The sequence below is a fragment of the Oncorhynchus tshawytscha genome, linkage group LG03 (genome assembly GCF_018296145.1).
Source record: "Oncorhynchus tshawytscha isolate Ot180627B linkage group LG03, Otsh_v2.0, whole genome shotgun sequence".
Classification (NCBI taxonomy): Eukaryota; Metazoa; Chordata; class Actinopteri; order Salmoniformes; family Salmonidae; genus Oncorhynchus; species Oncorhynchus tshawytscha.
In genome coordinates this window covers 30,095,799-30,116,979 of record NC_056431.1, presented here as the reverse complement: position 1 = coordinate 30,116,979, position 21,181 = coordinate 30,095,799, and the positions used below count along the sequence as shown (strand labels likewise).

At 41.8% G+C, this 21,181-nt stretch overlaps 1 protein-coding gene across 8 annotated transcripts in view; it reads right to left on the bottom strand.

Moving 5' to 3' along the window:
- ptprub (protein tyrosine phosphatase receptor type Ub) overlaps window positions 1–21,181 on the bottom strand; it is a 358,074-nt gene that overhangs the window by 175,317 nt on the left and 161,576 nt on the right. The gene's annotated exons all lie outside the window — the stretch shown is intronic.

Genomic DNA, 21,181 nt, shown 5'->3' with positions numbered 1-21,181 from the left:
AGAAGCACAAGCACTTCGCTACACTCGCATTAACATCTGCTAACCATGTGTATGTGACAAATAAAATTGGAATTTGAAAGTACTTTAATGATTTTTTCATTGGCAAGATTAGCAAATTTAGGCATAACATGCCGGCAACAAATGCTGACACTACACATATAAATTGATCAAATTATAAAAGACAAGCATTGTAATTTTAAATTCTGTAAAGTGAGTGTGGAAGAGGTGAAAAAACTATTGTTGTCTATCAACAATGACAAGCCACCGGGGTCTGACAACATGGATGGAAAAAACTAAAATGACTGCAACACTTGTTGCAGTTAGTTTCAGAGTGGGTGGCAAGGAATAAGTTAGTCCTAAATATTTCTAAAACGAAAAGTATTGGGACAAATCATTCACTAAACCCTAAACCTTGACTAAATATTGTAATAAATTATGTAGAAATTGAGCAAGTTGAGGTGACTAAACTGCTTGGAGTTACCCTGGATTGTAAACTGTCATGGTCAAAACATATTGATACAACAGTATCTAAGATGGGGAGAAGTATGTCTATGACAAGGCGCTGCTCTACCTTCTTGACATCACTGTCAACAATGCAGGTCCTACAGACCGTAGTTTTGTCACAACCTAGACTACTGTTCAGTCGTGTGGTCAGGTGCCACAAAAAAAGGACTTATGAAAATTGCAATTGGTTCAGAACAGGGCAGCACAGCTGGCCCTTGGATGTACACAGAGAGCTAATATTAATGATATGCATGTCAATCTGATAAGATAATTATGTTCTCCAGGTACATCACCCAATTTAATTATATTATTCTCAGTCTGCAAACCAGAATTTGTAAGATCCTGGTCGAATGAAACAGACGGAGGCCCAGCTAAAATAGTCAAAAAGGTTTATTCACGGAACGTTCTAAAGTCAAGAATACAAAATAATTCATTTCATACTGACTCACGCCCACACATTCACACAGCCATATGCACACACACACAAACAGACGCACATACACACATACCCACACACACAAACAGACGCACACACGTCCTGCTACGCACACACTGTCTTTCTCACTACCCAGCCGACAGAGATAGTGACCTTGTCCTTGAGACGTACTCCCCGTTCTCTCCCAAATCTCTAGTCAGGTCGGCACCAAGCTCAGACAGTCTGTGTTTAAAATACCATAAAGACATTGTTTTACCCTAATTCTGACTAGGACTACACATTTATTGATTATGATTTGATACATTCTAATCAATTCCATACAATTATATGTTTCAGGGCAGAATATTCTAATCATTCAATTAACAGACAATTCTCACCTATCACAATCTCTCCTGGCTCAAAGTGGAGGGGAGATTGACTTCATCAATTCTTGTATTTATGAGAGGTATTGACATGGTGAATGCACTGAGCTGTCTGTTTGAACAACTGGCGCACAGCTCAGACACCCATGCATACCCCACAAGACATGCCACCATTGGTCTCTTCACAGTCCCTATGTCCAGAACCGACTATGGAAGATGCACAGGACTAAATAGAGCCATGACTACATGTAACTCTATTCCACATCAAGTAACTCATGCAAGCAGTAAAATTAGATTAAAAAAACACCTTATGGAACAATGGGGACTGTGAAGCAACACGAACATAGGCGCAAACACACACACACAACAGCATACGCACTATACACACACACGTACACATGGCTTTTGGACTGTATATATGTGGTAGTGGTGGAGTAGTGTCCTGAAGGCACACAGTCTGAATGTATTGTAATGTTTTTAAAATTGTATAAAACTTCTTTTTGCTGGACCCCAGCAGCTAAGGGGAATCCATAATAGATACAAATCACTTCAAAAAGTAGGCTACCTGCACAGTTCTATCCACCATAATTACATAATAATGTAATGAACGAGGGGAGACAGAGACCTGGTTTCAAGCGCAGGGCGCAGCAGGTGTTTATTGCAAAAGACAACAGGAGGAGGCAGGTAGCTGGGTCCAGGGGCAGGCAGTAGGTCATACACAGGGGGTCCAAAAAGGCAACAGTACAGGCAGGGAAAAGGCTAATAACGTAGTCTGGGAGATCAGACAATAGGTAGATAACAGGAAATCCGATAGGCTGAAGTACAGGCAGGGAATAGGCAAAAGGCGTCGTTAGTGAGCAGGCAAAAACTATCATACACGGGAGGTGTAAATCACGGGTAAAAACAGAGCTCCGAAAGACGTGTGTCACAAAACAAACAATACCTCACAGTGACGGGGTGGAAAGAACTGAACTAAATAGTGTGTGATAATGACATACAGGTGTGTGAACAGGTGATTAGAATTCAGGTGATTGGGATCTGGAGAGTGAGCTGCGTTCAGGGGATCTACGTGTTTGATAGGCTGGAAAGTGAGTTGCGTTCAGGGGATATATGTGTTTGAGGGTGTGTGTTGGAAGCAGACGTTACAAATAATTGATTTTGCTGATACTCCATACTGGACCGTATAGCCTACTGGCTACTTTCACCCAAAATTTAGACAACTTTCTGCTTATAATTTCCGACATTTAGTAAGCCATATTATAATTGACGACATTTGGTAGGCCATTTGTTTGTCAACTATAGTTAGATACATGCAGCTTCCTTGTGTCATAATTATTGTTGTCCCAGAATTCTAAATGCAATAGAGCTCACCAGAATAATGCCTTACATTGTTGATAGAATTAATAATAATCTATAGTAATCTATTTAAGACCTCTAAATGATTTTTAAAAATTAGGGACCTTGGAGAAAACACAATAACTACAAAACAGTGGATATTGGTCCTGTGCAAAATGTCCAAATATCATTAGTTTGACCAGTTTTAAGGAAAGAAAGGCTGAGAAAACAATTGAACAGGAATATGATAAGACTTCAGTTTGTCTTAGGTGCATATTTTATGCGGTTAAAATACTGTCTACTTGCATGAATGTGTCAATGATAAGATATTACACACAAATTCACATTTTCTCAAGAGATGCTCAAAGAAAGAAATCATATTTCTGTTCCCAACACAAAATTAACATTTGTTGTATCATTTTACTGCAATAAATGCATAATTCTGCAGGAGTTAATATTATGCTACATGTGAGAGGATATGGGCCTACTGTCAGTGTCCATATTTCAGTTCCCATATGAACATAACTTAGGAATATACTGTTTATTCATGCTGGTTACAGGGATACTCGTGAGCAGGATACGAAAGGTGCATGTAGACAGCTTATCCCGAATAAGACCTTAAGTGGGATATAAGCTACTATCCGGCATGTAAACATAGTTTTCTTGGCTTGAGTAAAGAGTTTGAGTGGGCTTTAAAGCCAGTGTTTTCACTGATATATATATATCACTCATATATGCACTGAGATACAAGTTCACAGGGGGAGATGCCTGTGGCAAGCCTTTTTCAATGGGGAAGAGATAGAGGGGGGACATTTCTTGATTTTCTAAATACAGTAGTATATCACACAAGGTTGAAAAGTAATGTTTCACCAAGAGAAAGTGAGGAGAAAGTTAGGTGTTTTTAAAGAATATGGATGTGCAAACACACTGATGCACGTACACACGCACACACACACAGACAGGCATTTAATCAGCCTGCTATGGCCATTTGAAATAAAGGGACGACTAGTCTAGCAGTCTAGATATTTACAGCAGCAAGGTGAGGCTGAGGTTGGTGAGGCTAATTACTGATGAAACATGAGTCCACTAAGACCCAGAACTCAAACCCCAAAGCCCCTTGTAATTAGGACAACACAACCTTCTCCCCCCTCACCTAGCATCTGTCCTCCATCAAGTCTGTCCCCACAAACGTGATTACAACAACAATGCCAGGAGACCTTCCTGTTTACCAACATAATCAAGGTTGTTGTCTTTGTTCTCGAAGGTCTCTGTTTTTCCATTCAGAATTGTATTGGACTCTGCGAGCTACCAAACAGAATTTGCAGCCTTGGCGGAGCTAGGCCTTACAGAGAAGTCGACTCTTATCTAAAGGCAAAGAGAATGTGAATGTTAATCGTAGACAGCCAAAGAGAGAATTGTTTAACTAATGTCTTCATGAAAGGCAAATAACATTAACAAATAGTCTGCAATGAAGTGAGGTAAATCTGACACAAAATTACACGCAAGAAGCTATTACTTTCGAAGCCACCTTTATTTGAGCCATGAGCTTACGACAACAGTCAACGTTTTGGTGGGATATGAGTAGAGTCCTTATTGCCCCAATTCAGAATACTGTGTACCGCAATAAACAATTTTCTGCATTATTCAAGTTCACATCTTACTCTTAGACAGTCTGCCTTACAGCCAAATCAAATCCAATGTTATTTGTTACATGCGCCAAATACAGTGGAATGCTTACTTACAAGCTCTTAATCAACAATGCAGTTTTAAGAAAATACCAACAACAACAAAAAAGTAAGAGATAAGAATAACACATAATTAAAGAGCAGCAATAAATAACAATAGTGGGGTTACATACAGAGGGTACCGGTACAGAGTCAACGTCAATGGGCAGGGGCACCGGTGTCGAGGTAATTGAGGGAGGTCAGTGCAAATAGTCTGGGTAGCCATTTCATTAACTGTTCAGGAGACTTATGGCTTGGGGGTTGAAGCATCTTGGATCTAGACTTGGTGCTCCAAGCTGACCAAGACACTTGCCAGTTGGTCAGCGTATGCTTGGAGTACACGTCCTGGTAATCCATCTGGCCCTGTGGCTTTGTGAATGTTGACCTGTTTGAAGGTATTACTCACATCGGCTGCGGAGCGCGTGATCATACAATAGTAATGGAACAGCTGATGCTCTCATGCATGTTTCAGTGTTACTTGCCTCGAAGCAAGAATAGAAGCAATTTAGCTTGTCTGGTAGGCCCGTGTCACTGGGCAGCTCTAGGCTGCGTTTCCCTTTGTAGTCTGTAATAGTTTGCAAGCGCTGCCACATCCGACGAGCGTCGGAGCCGGTGTAGTAGGATTCAATCTTAGTCCTGTATTGACATTATGCCTGTTTAATGCATCATCAGAGGGCATAGCGGAATTTATTATAAGCTTCTGGTTTAGTGTCTCGCTCCTTGAAAGCGGAAGTTCTACCCTTTAGCTCAGTGTGAATGTTGTCTGTAGTCTATGGCTTCTTATTGTTAAAGCCAGTGACTGATGTGGTGTACTCCTCAATACCATCGGAAGAATCCCAAAACATATTCCAGTCTGTGCTAGCAAAGCACTCCTGCTTTAATTTTTGCTTGTATGCAGGAATCAGGAGGATAGAATTATGGTCAGATTTGCCAAATGGAGGGCGAGGGAGAGCTTTGTACGAATGTCTGTGTGTGGAGTAAAGGTGGTGTAGAATTTAGTTTCCTCTGGTTGCACCTCTGGTACCCGGCACTAGGAGCACCGCCTCTGGATGGGCATTTTTCTGTTTGCTTATGGCGGTATACAGCTCATTGAGCTCAGTTTTAGTGCCAGCATCGGTCTGTGATGGAAGGTAGACAGCTACGAAAAATACAGATGAAAACTCTCTAGGTAGATAGTGTGGTCCACAGCTTATCATCTATACATATGGGTGGATGTCTGTTGTTCTCCAAACACAGTTTCTTCAGTTTTTTAACCTACGCTGCTAAAAAATAAGACATCAAAACGTAAGGAACACTTCAGTGAGTGTGGGTTTTTCCTTTCTTCCAGTATTTGTATTTGTTTTTATTAAGGATCCCCAAGGCAGCAGCTACTCTTCCTGGGGTCCAGCAACAATACATGACATCACATTTCATAACACTTTTCACAACACATTAAGAGTGTTCCCTCAGGCCACTTTTCTACTATCACATATTGTATCTACAATTAAGCAAAATCCATGTGTACATGTGTGTAGAGTGCGTGTCTTATTATGTGAATGTGCCGGTGTGTGGGTCTCATTACAGCTGTTTAACAATGTGCATTTTTATGCGTTTACGTTTTTTTTATACTGCTTGCATCAGTAACCTGATATTGAATAGAGTTCCATGTAGCCATGGCTCTAGTATGTAGTACTGTGTACCACCCATAGTCTGTTCTTTACTTGGGATTGTGATGAGACCTTTGGTGGCATGTCTTGTGAGGTATGCATGGGTGTCAGAGTTGTGTGCTTGTACCTTAAACAGACACCTTGTGCATCCAGCACGTCAACACTTCTTACAAAAACAAGTAGTGATGAAGTCAATCTCTCCTCCACTTTGAGCCATGAGAGGTTTACATGCATTTAATTGATATTTATAAACTGGGTGGTTCGAGCCCTGAATGCTGATTGGCTATCAGCCATGGTATTTCAGACCATATACTATTGGTATGACAAAACATTTATTTTTACTGCTCTAATTACTTTGGTAACCAGGTTATAATAGCAATAAGACACCTCATGGGTTTGTGGTATACGGCCTATATACCACAGCTAAGGGCTGTATCCATGCAATCCGCGTTGGGATGGATGGTGGGAGGGAGAAAGACAGAGAGAGTATGGGAGGGGACAGAAAGAGGGAGGGCAGCGAGGGAAGAGAGGATAGGGCCGGAGGGAGAGTTACACACGTGACTCTCAGACATATACCACACCTCCTCGTGCCTTATTGCTTAAATATGCTCCACAAAGAGAGACATCTTTTGTAAGCCCTCTCCAGTAACTCAGTGAATATGAAGTGTATTACAAAACCTGATTGAGTGATACTGTACTACATTATTCCACTGCATTACCAAATAAGAAAAAACATACAGTCCAGTTACTTCTTGACATGCAGATGTGAGAAACCACTGGCCAATGGCCAGTAATCTTTCTTCCCTTGGTTTAGTTTCAAAAAAATATCTATTATAAGAAGTGACAGCTCTGACCCCCCCCCTTGGCCACCTATGGTAGAGGGGTAGAGAGGGGTGGTGTGGCCATATATCTAATGTCACGTATACTCCCTCTCCGGCCTCTAGGTCATCAGGCTGCCGATTATCCCCCACACCTGTCACCATCGTCAAGCGCACCAGCCATGACATGTCATGACACTCACCTGGACGGCATCACCTCCTTGACTATCTTCCCTATATCGATCACTCTACCTGGTTCTTTCCTCAGGTGTTATTGACTCTGTTTAATGACGGTGCTTTGTTTGTCTTTCATGTTTATTGTTTATTTTATTTATTAAAACACTCACTTCCTGTACTTGCTTCCGGACTCTCAGCATACTCGTTACATCTAAAGGCCCGAGAGTGGTCTAGTACAACCAAAATCTCCTCCTCTCCTTTCTGTTGTCTCTGCAAGTTAATGTTATGTAGGGACACGTATTGTTCTCCATTTTATATGGTTGCCTTTGACCCTCCCTTGACGATGGGGAGGTGTTGAATATGCAATGAGAGAGTTGGAGGTATCAAATATGCAAAGACAAATGTATGCGATACAATGAAATTCAGTTCAACTTAATTCAGCAAAAAAAGAAAATCACCTTTTGACACCACTATAACAGGCTCATTCAATCAAACTCTCAACAAACCTTCTACAAACACTCCAACAGTTAACTTTTGGCACTATTGTCCCGGATGCTGTCATATTTATTAAATCCTCTTAAAAGGAGTCTCTAAACATATGAGTTGGAAGACGCAAGGTTCAACTTTTAGTCAATTTGTCACTGTGTCATCTCTGACTGTGGTGAGATACTTTGGGAGGTGGTGGGCGAGCCAATCTCTCAGCCATGGCACTTTGCCTGACACTCCCCACCGTGCCCGTCTGTTTCAGGGGGGACATGAAAGTGAATGCACAGCTTGCCGGCAGGACTACAAGTACAAGAACAGCAAGATTGAGAGAATGGAGAAATAATGATGGAAGGGAGGAATGTGTAGTCCACTGTCTCAACTGATGCACAATGTTCCTTGATTCTCATTGAGTTAAAGCACTGGCAACATGTGCTGCATGTGTAGCTCATTCAGAAAGGTTGATGGACACGGGCATACAACAAGTACTGACCTCGCTTCAAGATGTTGCAAAGGTCTAAGGATTGACCCTGGGGGGACTGTGAAATATGACAACTTTAGAAAACGGGAATGCTTCAGTGATGGACATGCTGTTCAACTCTAACCTTGAGCTCTATCCATTTACTTTGAAATCCTATCACACGGCGTGAAGAATTTCTTTAGAAGTAGCGAGTTACTTGGAACTCTTGACAGGGTGATGGCGCCGACAGAGATGGTCGTCTCACTTCAGGTCCTTAGGAAACTATGCAGTAATTTGTTTTTATGTATTGTTTATTACATTGTTAGCCCAGAAAATCTCAAGTGTTATTACATACAGCCGGGAAGAACTATTGGAAATAAAAGTGACCTCAACGTACCAACATTACGACTAGGAATACGACTTTCCCGAAGTGGATCCTTTGTTCGGACCTCCACCCTGGACATGGGATCTTATCCCAGAGGCCAACCCAAAACAACGCAGTCACCGCAAGATTTTGCTGCAGTTTCTTAACGCATCGCGGTAAGAAGAAGGGCGGGGGTGTATGCCTTATGATTAAAAACTCATGGTGTAATCATAACAACATACAGGAACTCAAGTCATTTTGTTCACCTGACCTAGAATTCCTTACAATCAAATAACCGACCGCATTATATTTAAAGATAATTATTTTTGATTATAGTCACAGCCGTGTATACCACCAAAGCAGATACCTCGACAGCCCTGAAAGAACTTCACGGGACTCTATGTAAACTGGAAACCATATATCCTGAGGCTGCATTTATTGTAGCTGGGGATTTCAACTAAGCTTATCTGAGAACAATGCTTCCTAAATTCTATCAGCACATCGAATGCGTGACACGAGCTGGTAACATTCTGGACCATTGCAAATCAAACTTCCGCGATGCATACAAAGCCCTGCCCCTCCCTCCCTTCGGCAAATCTGACCATGACTCAATTTTGTTGCTCCCAGCCTATAGACAGAAACTAAAACAGGAAACACCCATGCTCAGGTCTATCCAACGCTGGTCTAACCAATTGGATTCATCACTTCAAGATTGCTTCAATCACGTGGACTGAGATATGTTCCGGGTAGCCTCAGACAATAACATTGATGCATACGCTGTCTATGTGACCGAGTTTATTAGCAAGTGTGTCAGTGATGTTGTACCCACTGTGAGTATTAAAACCTTCCCTAACCAGAAACCGTGGATTTATGGCAGCATTCGCACAAAACTGATAGCGTGAACTACCGCTTTTAATCATAGCAAGGCGACTGGAAACATGACCAAATACAAACAGTGTAGCTATTCCCTCCACCAGGCAATCAAACAGCAAAGCATCAGTATAGAGACAAAGTAGAGTCACAATTCAATGGCTCAAACACGAGACGAATGTGGCAGGGTCTACAGTCAATCACAGATTACAAAAAGAAAACCAGCTCTGTCGTGGACATCAACGTCTTACTCCCAGACAAATTAAACAACTTCTTTGCCCGCTTTGAGAACAATACAGTGCCACAGACACGGCCAGCTACAAAAGCCTATGGGTTCCCCTTCACCGTGGCCAACATGAGTAAAACATTTAAACGTGTTAACCCTCGCAAGGCTGCCGGACCAGATTTCATTCCTAGCTGCATCCTCAGAGCATGCGCAGACCAGCTGGGTGGTGTGTTTACGGACCGTGGCCTACAGCAGGTCAGCCACCAGGGGGAGACTCGTCGAGGCCTGGTGCTAGATGGAGACTACATCACGAGGCAATGGCTCCCCCTGCTGGACGTGACAGGTCTCGACGGACTCTCGGCCAGGACTAATTGGGGCTGATTGTGGTTGGTGAGTAATCAAGGGCTGATTGCTCACCAGCTGTATGAGTCCCATAAAGCTGCCAGAAGGGCAGCACACAAGGAGAGGGACCACGGGAAGAAAGGTGACTTCAGTATCGTTGGAGACGGTGCCCAAGCTTAAAGGAGGGAGTTCAGTTTTTGTGCATGACAGGATACAGCAAGACCCGGAGCCCAGAAGACAGTATCCCGGAGAGGGTCTCATGGGGGAGACCTAACCTTTTATTATGATTTATTATTTAAATAAACACCTTTGAAACCGAGCTAATCCCACTCTGATCTGTGTAAACATCTTGACCAAACCAACAGCTCGGGGGTTTGAACTTGCAACCTTCCGGTTACTAGTCCAACGCTCTAACCACTAGGCTACCCTGCTGTGCCCACATGCTTCAAGATGGCCACAATTGTTCCTGTTCCCAAGAAAGTTAAGGTAACTGAACTAAATGACTATCGCCCCATAGCACTCACTTCTGTCATCATGAAGTGCTTTGAGTAAGTCAAGGATCAAATCACCTCTACCTTACCTGATACCCTAGACCCAATCCAATTTGCATATCGCCCCAATAGGTCCACAGACGACGTAATTGCCATCAAATTGCACACTGCCCTATACCATCTGGACAAGAAGAATACAGTGGCTTGCAAAATTATTCAGCCCCATTTTTCCTATTTTGTTGCCTTACAACCTGGAATTAAAATAGATTTTTGGGGGGTTTGTATCACTTGATTTACACAACATGCCTACCACTTCAAACAGCAAAATATTTTTTATTGTGAAAAAACAAGAAATAACACAAAAAAACAGAAAACTTGAGCGTGCATAACTATTCACACCCCCAAAGTCAATACTTTGTAGAGCCACCTTTTTGCAGCAATTACAGCTGAAAGTCTCGTCACATCTAGTCACTGGGTTTTTTTCCCATTCTTCAAGGCAAAACTGCTCCAGCTCCTTCAAGTTGGATGGGTTCCGCTGGTGTACAGCAATCTTTAAGTCATACTACAGATTCTCAATTGGATTGAGGTCTGAGATTTGACTAGGCAAGACACTTAAATGTTTCCCCTTAAACCACAGTGTTGCTTAGGAGTATGCTTAGGTTCATTGTCCTGCTGGAAGGTGAACCTCCGTCCCAGTCTCAAATCTCTGGAGGACTGAAAGAGGTTTTCCTCAAAAATGTCCCTATTTAGCTCCATCCATCATTCCTTAAATTCTGACCAGTTTCTCAGTCCCTGCCAATGAAAAACGGTGGTGGTGTTCTCTAGGTGATGAGAGGTGTTGAGTTTGCGCCATACATAGCGTTTTCCTTGATGGCCAAAAAGCTACATTTTATTCTCATCTGACCAGAGTACCGTCTTCCATATGTTTGGGGAGTCCCCCACATGCCTTTAGGCGAACATAAAACGTGTTTGCTTATTTCTTTCTTTAAGCAATGTTTTTTTTCTGGCCAATCTACCGTAAAGCCCAACTCTGTGGAGTGTATGGCCTAAAGTGGTCCTATGGACAGATACTCCAATCTCCACTGTGGAGCTTTGCAGTTCCTTCAGGGTTATCTTTGGACTCTTTGTTGCCTCTCTGATTAATGCCCTCCTTGCCTGGTCCGTGAGTTTTGGTGTGTTGTTTGTTGTGGTGCAATAGTCTTTCCATTTTTTAAAATGAATTTAATGGTGCTCCGTGGGATGTTCAAAGTTTCTGATATTTTTTTATAACCCAACCCTGAAATGCACTTCTCCACAACTTTGTCCCTGACCTGTTTGGAGAACACCTTGGTCTTCATGGTGCCGCTTGCTTAATGGTGCTGCAGATTCTGGGGCCTTTCAGAACAGGTGTATATATACTGAGATCATGTGACACTTGGATTGCAATAAGGTGGACTTTATTAAACTAATTATGTGACTTCTGAAGGTTGCGCCAGATCTTATTTAGGGGCATCATAGCAAAGAGGGTGAATACTTATGCAAACACCAATTTTCCATTTTAGATTTTTGGGAATTTTTTAAACAAGGAAAAAAATGTATTTCACTTCACCAATTTGGACTATTTTGTGTATGTCCATTACATGAAACCCAAATAAAAATCCATTTAAACTACAGGTTGTAATGCAACAAAATAGGAAAAATGCCAAGGGGGATGAACACTTTTGCAAGGCACTGTACCTACAGTTGATTAAGAAGTTTACATACACCTTAGCCAAATACAATAAAACTCAGTTTTGCCACAATTTCTGACATTTCCTAGAAAAAATCTTAGGTCAGATAGGATGACCACTTTATTTTAAGAATGTGAAATGTCAGAATAATACTAGAGAGAATGATTTATTTCAGCTTTTATTTCTTTCATCACATTCCCAGTGGCTCAGAAGTTTACATAGACTCAAAAAGTATTTGGAAGCATTGCCTTAAAATTGTTTAACTTGGGTCAAACATTTCAGGTAGCCTTCCAAAAGCTTCCCACTGTCACGACTTCCGCCGAAGTTGGCTCCCCTGCCTGTTCGGACGGTGCTCGACGGTCGTTGTCACCGTCCTACTAGCCGCCATCGATCCCTTTTTTGTTTGTCTGTTTGTTTTGTCTTATTAGTTTCACCTGTGTTTCTGTTGTTTGGTTTAATTAGCTTCCCTATATTTAGTAGGTAGACCCGCCCTTGTTTTGTGCGGGATTGTCTTTATGTTACGTGTGTGCATTTTAGGTAGTGGATTTTCTTTTCTTTAACTTGGCACCCTATGATTTTTGGGTTGTCTCGTTGTGTGTCCCACGCCCTGAATGTGTTGGGCTTATTATTTTGTTGTGCCTTAGTAAAGCTCTTAACCTCAGTGGAACTCTCTCTGCGTCTGATTCCTGCACCCACCTAGTCCCGCGTGACACCCACAATAAATTGGGTGAATTTTGGCCCATACCTCCTGACAGAGTTGGTGTAACAGAGTCAGGTTTGTAGGCCTCCTTCCTCGCACGTGCTTTTTCAGTTCTGCCTCACACATTTTCTATGGGATTGAGGTCAGGGCTTTGTGATGGCCAATCCAATAATTAAGCCATTTTGGCACAACTTTGGAAGTATGCTTGGGGTCATTGTCCATTTGGAAGACCAATTTGCGATCAAGCTGATGTCTTGAGATGTTGCTTCAATATATCCACACAATTTTCTTCCTTCATGAAGCCATCTATTTTGTAAAGTGCACCAGTCCCTCCTGCAGCAAAGCACCCCCACAACATGATGCTGCCACCCCTGTGCTTCACGGTTGGGATGGTGTTCTTCGGCTTGCAAGCCTCTCCCTTTTTCCTCCAAACATAATGATGGTCACTACGGCCAAACAGTTCTATTTGTATTTCATCAGGCCCAGAGGACATCTGCTACAAAGTATGTCTTTGTCCCCATGTGCAGTCGCAAACCATAGTCTGGCTATTTTTGGGGCGAGTTTGGAGCAATGGCTTCTTCCTTGCTGAGCGGCCTTTCAAGTTACGTCGATATAGGACTCGTTTTACTGTGGATATAGATACTTTTGTACTTGTTTCCTCCAGCATTTTCACAAGGTCCTTTGCTGTTGTTCTGGGATTGATTTGCACTTTTCGCACCAAAGTACGTTCATCTCTAGGAGACAGAACACTTCTTCTTCCTGAGCGGTATGACGGCTGCGTGGTCCCATGGTGTTTATAGTTGCGTACTATGTTTGTACAGATGAACGTGGTACCTTCAAGTGTTTGTAAATTGCTCCCAAGAATGAACCAGACTTGTGGAGGTCTACAATTGTTTTTCTGAGGTCTTGGCTGATTTCTTTTGATTTTCCCATGATGTCAAGCAAAGAGGCACTGAGTTTGAAGGTAGGCCTTGAAATACATCCACAGATACACCTCCAATTGACTCAAATGATGTCAATTAGCCTATCAGAAGCTTATAAAGCCATGACATCATTTTCTGGAATTTTCCAAGCTGTTTAAAGGACCAGTCAACTTAGTATGTAAACTTTTGACCCACTGGAATTGTAATACAGTGAATAATACGTTAAATAATCTGTCTGTAAACAATTGTTGGAAAAATGACTTGTGTCATGCACAAAGTAGATGTCCTAAGAGACTTGCCAAAACTATAGTTTGTTAATTAACAAGACATTTGTGGAGTGGTTGAAAATTTTGTTTTAATGACTCCAACCTAAGTATATGTAAACTTCCGATGAGTTTATGTAAGAATGTTATTCATTGACTACAGCTCAGCATTTAACATCATAGTACCCTCTAAACTCGTGATTAAGCTCGAGATCCTGGGTCTCGACCCCGCCCTGCGCAGTTGGGTCCTGAACTTTCTGACGGGCCGCCCCCTGGTGGTGAGGGTAGGAAACAACATCTCCACCCTGCTGATCCTCAACACAGGGACCCCACTAGGGTGCGTTCTAAGGCCTCTCCTCTACTCCTTGTTCACCCATGACTGCATGGCCATGCATGCCTCCAACTCAATCATCAAGTTTGCAGACGACGCTACATTGGTAGGACATTGTAGGCCGTCTCACTACAATGAGACGGCCTACAGGGAGGAGGTGAGGGCCCTCAGAGTGTGGTGTCAGAAAAATAACCTCACTCAACATCAACAAAACAAAGGAGATGATCGTGGACTTCAGGTAACAGCAGAGGGAGCACCCCCCATCCACGTCGATGGGACAGTAGTGGAAAGTTTTAAGTTCCTCGGCGTACACATCACAGACAAACTGAATCGTCCACCCGCAACAGCGCCTATTCAACCTCAGGAGGCTGAAGAAATTTGGCTTGTCACCTAAAACACTCACAAACTTTTACAGATGCACAATCGAGAGCATCCTGTCGGGCTGTATCGCCTGGTACGGCAACTGCTCTGCCCACAACCACAAGGCTCTCCAGAGGGTAGTGCGGTCTGCACAACGCATCATAGGGGGAAAACTACCTGGCCTCCTGGACACCTACAGCACCTGATGTCACAGGATAGCCAAAAAGGTCATCAAGTACAACAACCACCCAAGCCACTGCCTGTTCACCCCGCTATCATCCAGAAGGCGAGGTCAGTAAAGGTGCATCAAAGCTGGGACCGAGAGACTGAAAAACAGCTTCTCTCTCAAGGCCATCAGACTGTTAAACAGCCATCACTAACAAAGAGTGGCTGCTGCCAACATACAGACTCAGACTCCCTGGCCACTTTAAAAAATGTAATAAATAGATACTTGTTAGATATTACTAGAAGCACAAGCATTTCGCTACACTCGCATTACATCTGCTAACCATGTGTGTTTGCCCAATAAAATATGATTTGATGTCATCTTCCACCAACTCATTTTCCCAGCAAAGAGCTGGGGTCAACACAGCCTCTACTGGTTCGCCTTTAAACACAGCACACGATGATTAAAGTGAAACCACTGCCTCGCATGAAACAGCTTTTCTGAAAAGCCGAACATGTCATCCCTTATCATTATCAACTGGATGATTATACACTTTCTCTGTCACCTTTAATATGAGCTTGACACCTGATACTAGCCTATTCATTAATTCACAAGAGATGATTATAGGTTTTTAGGTTTCTATAATAGCTTGCCTGGTTTAATGCTTGAATTAACATCTTCGTTGCCAACTTTGAGCCTCAAGATGGAAACTTAAACGGACGAAGGACTTGACAGTCTGCCTGAATACCGTATGTCAACAGCAATACCATAGCAACATTTAGTTAGTTCATAACTGGATTATACAGTATGCGCGACAGTTCTTATTATGACAGGTGAATTAAACATGTTATGTGGGATATTACTTAGAGTGACATTATTTATTGCCATATTTTGTAAATTGCTGTGGGAGTACAAAATAATTTGAGCTAACCAACCAACGCTAGTATTTACACTCATTAACATTCATGCTGAGAGTCATTTTCTCCTTGTAAACTAAATATGTAAATATTTACTCGCTAGACATATACATTGACTAACAAACACTTTTTAGAATGTATGTTGGCGTCAACAAAGTTTCCTCCTGTTTATCTCTATGCCAAATGAACAATATCAGTTTCAAGTAAATAGAAGGGAACACTTTGGCATTCACTGATTTTGAATGTCATTCTGTATATTTTTTAGATAGGCATTAGAGACTCAAATAAAGAGTTTGCACCGGTTCAATCCATCTCCATGACAATCTCGCTGATAAATATGGACTTGAAAGAGTGGGATAGATTATCCATATTCTGTCTATTACAGGTTATACATATTCAACAGCACCCAGAATAATAACCCAAAGTTCCATTCAAAATAATTCCAGGATATTACTTTTTGAGGTTAGAAAAGCTGCACTTGTGAGAAAAAGTGCATTGTCCTACTTTTATTTAAGCAGTGAACTGTTGACCTATAATGTTCGTACTTTAAAACAATCTTCACTGAATAACATTAACAGCGATCAGTTACATAAAAGAGAGACAAATGAAATAGAGAGAAATGGTAAGTACTTAGAATATATATTTACTGCTTGAATAACTGGTGTTAGCTCCACACCTGGCAATATGTTACAAAAAACAGAACTCCCATCCCCCAAAACATGCTGTCTCATCAACTGATGGAAGAAATAAGCATACTGGACCAACAAGCAAAATCTGAATGCATGCTTGTTTATGTGTATGTATGATCTTCTGAACTGAATTATGTTCACCAGGAGTAAATGGGTGTTGTTATCATGTTGTCCTTGTTAAAGAAAGAACTCTACTGATCTACTGTTCATACATTCTGTTATCATCTTCATGTGACTCAAAGCCACATCCAGGCATATTACAATAACTCCTCCACCGTCTGAATATACAGTACACACACACCCATGCATGCACACACCCACGTGCACCCACCCACATGCACGCACGCACACACATACATGCACCCACAGTAACACACTCAGACACAGAGATATATAATGCATTATGTCCTTTTATGAATCATGATTCAAAAGCCTGTGAAATCTGATAAAGTCACAGTCATCCCCTGCTGATCCTCCCAAGGGCGTAAGAACATACATAACAAGATTAGAACTGATCCAGCACATCATAACTCATAGGGAGCACTGCAGGACCCAGACCCTGGTCACAGGCTGTACTGGAGGATGATATCTGAGGCATGCCACAATGACAAGAAGGGGGGGAGAGAGGGATCCCTGGTGGGTAGAAGTAGAAAAAAATAACACACTAAGGAGTAGTATGAGAAACTATGAATAGAGCGAATGAGAGAGGTTTATAAGGTTAAGAGGGGAAAGAAAGACAGTGGAAAAGCAAACAGTGGTGAAAATAAAATTCTGAGAGATGCTCCCATTGAAAAAATATATATAAATACATGGGCAATCTCAGAGCAAGGGAAACGGAAGGGCAAAGATACTTTTCCTTTTAATTTCTCCTCCCATCTAAATTCTCTGAAGCCTCTCTCTATTTGACCCCAACAACAAGGCTTTGTTCCTCTCCGACATCAAGGGTGGAAGAGAGGGACTCGTAAACATTTCAAGAAACGGGAGCGATAAGAGAGTTCTGAAAACATTTGGATCAATAGATGCTTTTGCCTCAGACTCTTAATAACCTTTTACTGCAGTGAGCTAAATCAGAGGCAAACAGAGTGACTCTTGGTAGTCTTAAACAAATCCACTTTCAAACAAAAGTATACACCTCACACATGGTTATGGGCACCTGTAGCATGTTAGATATAGAGGTGACATTTATACAATTTTGAGTTTGAATCCCAATATTACACTTTATACACAGCACAGAAGACTGAAATATGACAAAACTGTTAAACATAGAAACACTGGATTTTCATCGTAAAAAACCCCAACTGTATTAATTATGAAATTATGAACAATATTAATAACATTACAGCCGAGGCCAAAGAGGGCACTTTTGGTCATTGACAGCAGGAAAGGGTTTCAGGGATTACCGGGTGCTTGCTGTACTGGCTGTGCTGTTTCTATTTGTCCGTGTGTCACAGCCTACTAGGAGTGGTGGGTTGGAGTCAGGCGCAGAGAGCAGGGTTCGGTAAATCGTCATTTATTCTCCGGGCAAAAAACGGTCACGCCAACATACAAGGTGCATAAACAGACCAGCCCAAACACAGGACCAAACAGTCCGGAGAATACAAACATGAAACCACAACAGACAGAGTAACAAAAAACAATCCCACACAAAACAAGGGCGGGTCAAACTACTACATATAGGGAAGCTAATTAAACCAAAATACACACAGGTGAACCTAATAAGACAAAACCAACAGACAAACGAAAAAGGGATCGGTAGTGGCTAGTAGAACGGTGACGACGACCGCCGAGCACCGCCCGGACAGGCAGGGGAGCCAACTTCGGCGGAAGTCGTGACACCGTGGCTGTGTGACCAGCTCACATGTTATGCTGACCGGCCTTAATGCTCTTCTTCATTTTCATCCTGCACACTGCACATTTCCTCAGAAGGTCACCTGGGATTTCAGATCTCAGAGGAGTTTCTTTTTCTGAGAGTCCGTCTGCAGTAACCTTCAGCTCTCTACTACATGAGGGAGTGAGCTGTGGTCATTGGCTAGAAATGCACAGCCATTTTCTTGTTTGGACATTTTCTTCTTCATGTTTGCTCTGCTTTCACTGGAACAAACCCATTCACACGTTCGCTTTAGAGGTGACATTGTCTGTGCCGCCGTACGTTTTCATTCAACATGATTTGAATCACAAAACATAAATGCTGCCTTTACATCACATTCCATGAACATATTGCTGTTTAAATGCCAACTTTGTCTTTTAGAGTAACGTGGGTGAATAAAAATTGTTATTTTATTTCCCTTGGTATTCGCCAGCCTCATCTCTTCTATTAATGGACGTCTCAGCACTAAAGAGCTCAGAACCTGATTTACTACCATAGATGGCAAGAGAGTATTTATCATAGCCCACCTCCACCTTTCCCCATCCTCCCCTTCCCCACCTCCCTCCTTCCTCACCCACCCTAGCATGAAAGACAGGATGCAATCTTCTGCTTGTTTGTAGTTCTCGGCCGATGTTTGGTTATCTTTACCTTCTACACCGCAGAGGTGTTTGATCCTTATTTCCATATTGTTCATCATCAAGAGTACTTTGTTTTTACAGAAAACAAGCTCACATGCTTAAATGTCACAAAATATCTGCTTCGAAGAGCTTCACAATGCGCCTGGAAAGAGAACAACAAAGCACTGTCATGACATTGCCCTCTTTGGGTACAGAGAGCACCATCCCCCTCTCTCTCTTCCCCCTACACCAGGCTCTGTTAGGCAGGTCATAAATTCCTTGAGGAGTTCTCTCCTCATGGCCAGAGTATAAGAGAGTGAGTTTTCATAGAGAGCACAAAGGAACTGCTTCCACCTCGCAGAACTTGATAACTGAACAATATTCATGTTCTGGAGAATGTTTAAATGGTGAGTGAAGTAGCCAGCTACAAACTGGTCCATTTTGTACAATTTTGTGAAACTCATGAGACAATACAGCCACATTACCATAGCCCTGTTTATGCAAGAGTCTCAGTTGTGAGGCTTGAATCTAGTTGTTGTATAAAATTAATGAGTAAAGATGAAACTATTTGTGAAATTATGTAATGTGATTTTAAACTGTTTAATGAAGGAAACTCCAATTCCCCTTTGGAGTTTAACTAAAGCATTGGCTCGACCCATGGGCACAGAAATTGATCTGGCGTCATGGGACAGCCCTTTTCTGCTGTTACGAAGATAACGTCCAACCGGGAGGAATTCCCTTCAGACCAAGCTTACATCAATTACGAGAGGGCTATGGTTTGAACCAAGACCAACTTACCTCAATAACCGAGAGGGCTAAGGTTTGAGTAGATTGCTGAAATCTTAAACATTAACACGTGGTTAAACTCTGAGGCTATGGATACCGACAGAATAAGAACAAATCTTTGATACTAATTACTAGTCTGCAGCTAGGAATACGGTACCATTGAACGCGAAGACCGACAACCGCCGAAACATCTATTCTATGACATTGCTGAATGTTACTCTGAACTATCCATCCTATCCATGGCAGAGAGAGAGAAAGGGCGGACAAACTCTCCAACAGAAACAAACTTTCCAACAGAGACCCCGACGACACACTGAGCGTAAATATATATAATGGTTGCAATTATTTCCCAATGAGTGAGCGTTCATGTGCAAAGGATTAGCATTTCAATTGTTATAATTATCAACTTTGTAGTGTCTTTTATCTCAGTCGACCCCCACATCCCTTTTGTCCACCAAGCCGCGATACTGGTTTATCCCACTAGGGAAAATGCCCTATAATTTCCTTGTAACCAAATCTACTTGTTTGTTTGTGCATTTCTATGATTATTTAGTTAGTTAACAAATAAATGATTGAGACAATTGATGTATGGATGACTCATAGTGACGACTGGGTTCATGCAGATAACCATCATTTTACAACGATTGGAATAAGACTAACGTGAGGTAAATAATAATTCATTCATTAGAAGACTAATTAGACGACTATAGAAGTCCTTAGAAGACTATTAAAATATCTGAAAGTTATATTTGGAAAATTATAACTTTGTAATCTGAATATTTTCATTGGTGTCATGACTTCCTAGTTAATTATATAACTACCTGATTAGTTAATCACGTCATAATAATTACAGGGAATTGATTTGATAAACTAAACCGTCTTCAGTTTAATGATGCCAAAGACACAACAGCACTGAATCCTTCACGTATTCAAATCATCTGCTGGCAATGCCTTCAAACATCCCGTCACACACAGAAACACACACAAAAACATGTTACAGTACATAACCTGGATCAAATACATACAGTGCATTCAGAAACTATTCATACCCCTTGACTTATTCCACATGTTGATGTTACAGCCTATATCAACAAGATATATATCCCAAAGAACATGGCTGATGTTTTACATTCTCCCAACCAATAGTGCTATTTTGTTAGTTTTTTAGCGTTTTGTGTAACTTATTTTTTTTACTTATCGTGTACATAATGTTGCTGCTACTATCTCTTATGACCGAAAATAACTTCTAGACATGAGAACAGCGATTACTCACCGCGGACTGCAAGAAAACTTTTCCTTTAACCAGTCTGATGAGAAGGATATCCTGCATTCACTGGAACAGCCACAAATCCGCACCTTATTCGTGACGAAAAGGCGCAGGAAAAGGGTCTGCAGATCGCAGCCTTCTAAGAATCTGTCGGCGAGTGAGTAAACTCCCACTGCTATCCGTTCTTCTTGCTAATGTGCAATCATTGGAAAATAAAATTGATTACCAACAATTAAGATTATCCTACCAACGGGACATAAAAAACTAACATCTTATGTTTCACCGAGACGTGGCTGAACGACGATACACGGACAATATAGAGCGAGCGGGATTTTCCATGCACCGGCA